This window comes from Lepus europaeus, chromosome 9 (genome assembly GCF_033115175.1).
Source record: "Lepus europaeus isolate LE1 chromosome 9, mLepTim1.pri, whole genome shotgun sequence".
NCBI lineage: Eukaryota > Metazoa > Chordata > Mammalia > Lagomorpha > Leporidae > Lepus > Lepus europaeus.
Genome location: NC_084835.1, coordinates 118,083,533 through 118,085,853, shown reverse-complemented (window position 1 = coordinate 118,085,853; position 2,321 = coordinate 118,083,533). Strand labels below are relative to the sequence as shown.

The window sequence follows — 2,321 nt, the reverse complement described above, 5'->3', positions numbered from 1 at the left end:
CTGGAACCGTGCTGATCCGAAGGCAAGAGCCAGAAGCCTCTTCCAGGTCTCCCACACGGGTGTAGGAGCCCAAGAACTTGAGTCATCCTGTACTGCTTTCCCAGGCCACAGTGAGAGCAGGATTGGAAGAGGAGCAGCCAGGACTAGAACCAGCACCCATATGGGATGCTGGCGTCGCAGGTGGAGGATTAACCTATTGTGCCACGGCACCGGCCCCTGGATTCGAGTCTGCTTCACTCTGTAGTCCACACTTTTAACCAAAGCACTGCAATTTTGAAAGGGCTTAGAAATGCTCCAGGACAAGGGAATGAATGGGAGCACCAGAGTTCCGAAAGGCATGCAGGACAGTTCTTGGCTAAAGAAATTGGAACGCTCCACGAATTGGCGTGTCATCCTTGTACAGGGGCCATGCTAATCTTCTCTGTATCGTTCCAATTTTAGTATATGTGCTGCCGAAGCGAGCACATGTCAAATCTTAAGTACTAAAAAACACTTACTTTACGTAATTCTGCCCCTGCCAAAAAAACACAAATTGGTAAGGTTTAGTGTTCAGAGATAATTTGTGATATTAGAAAATCTGAAAGTATGCTCAAGGAGAAAAACCTGGAAGGTACCCAACTAAAACAAATGGGGCATGGCATCTATAGATTGTGAAATGTCATCATAAAATCAAAATGGCAAGGGTATGAATAATAAACGTAAATCAACAGACAGCCATGCATTCACGGAGCTGTGTGGACAGCCAGTACGGATAGGACTAGGGTCATCCTCCATCATCAACCTTACCTAGTCTCTAATCTAGACCTGAGAAAGTCTAAAGACATCCAGATTTGAGAAACAGAAAGTTTGGGAAACAATTCAGCTAAGGCCATACAACAAATACCACACACACACAACTATTCACTACCCCTCGTTCTATGAGCTGGAATCAATATTTGGTATTATATATTCTTATTAATACTATCCCTAGGTGGGTATTCACAGTGAATCTCCTTCTAAGTTCACTATGTAACTTAGAAATATACAATGAACCATAAACCCAGACAATTTTTCTTGGTTGAATTTCAAAATGTGTATGTCAGAATGGCTAGTCAGGTATGATTTCATGTTACCTGTGTTATAAAACAGAAGAAAATATCTCTGTTACACACACACATAGCTATTTCAATTTACTTAAAGAACATACTGAAGTATCTACTACCAAAAGAATGGACAAGGCACTGAGGACATGCACATGAGGAAAACCCTCAGAGATTCCTACAAACCCACAGACAAATGGCAACATCCATAAACACCACAAGGAAATGAGAGAACAGACTGGCCGCTGCGCTGAATGACAAAATCCCTCAGCCTCACACTTCTAACGCTGAGCACTGGCACTCATCCGATCAAGACAAGTTCCGCTCAGTCTTTTAGGAAAGGATTGGAGAAGCAACTGCAAGTTGTTGAACAAAAGCCAGGGGCCGACGCTGTGGCGTAGCGAGTAAAGCTACTGCCACAGCGCCAGCATCCCATATGGATGCCAGTTTGAATTCCAGCTGTTCCACTTCCAATCTAGGTCTCTGCTATGACCTGGCAAAGCAGTGGAAGATGGCCCAAGACTTTGGACCCCAGCACCCACGTGGGAGAGCTGGAGGAAGCTCCTGGCCCCTGGCTTCAAATCGGCATAGCTCCAGCCTTTCTGGCCATTCAGGGAGTGAACCAGCAGTTGGAAGACCTCTTTCTCTCTCTAACTCTGCCTCTCTGTCATTCTGACTTTCAATTAAATTAATCTAAAAAAATAAAAGCCCTTTCCACTGCACTCTTGGGTTATAATTTCTATACCACAGACACAGGCAAACCAGTGTAATGGATGATGAATGTTCAGGCATTAAAAAGACAACTCAAAAACTTACATGATGTTTTAAATGTAATACCGACTTAAAAGTTTAAAAAGTAATTTTGTGAAGATGTATTTGAGAGGCAGAGTCACAGACAAGAGAGAGAGACAGAGAGGTCATGCAGCCACCAGTTCACTCCTCAAGTGGTCACAATGGCCAGAGCTGAGCCAATCCGAAGCCAGGAACTTCCTATGGGTCTCCCATATGGGTACAAGGGCCCAAGCACTTGGGCCATCTTCCACAGCTCTCCAGGCCACAAGAAGGAAGCTGGAACAAAGTGGTGCAGCCAGGATTTGAACCAGTGTCCATACAGGATCCCAGCACTATAGGCCTAATCTACTATACCACAGCACTGACCCCTAAGAAGTAATTTTATAATATGTGAAAAGACCAAGTAGCAAATACTTCGAATGAACATGAAAGGAGTATCTGCTATATCCA

The 2,321-nt window shown here is 44.1% G+C and overlaps 1 non-coding gene across 1 annotated transcript; it reads right to left on the bottom strand.

Annotated features, from left to right (window-relative positions):
- Positions 1–358: 358 nt before the first annotated feature.
- Positions 359–465, bottom strand: LOC133767414 (U6 spliceosomal RNA). Its single transcript, XR_009866879.1, has one exon. It is a non-coding gene; the product is annotated as a U6 spliceosomal RNA (small nuclear RNA).
- Between the last annotated feature and the right edge of the window lie 1,856 nt (positions 466–2,321).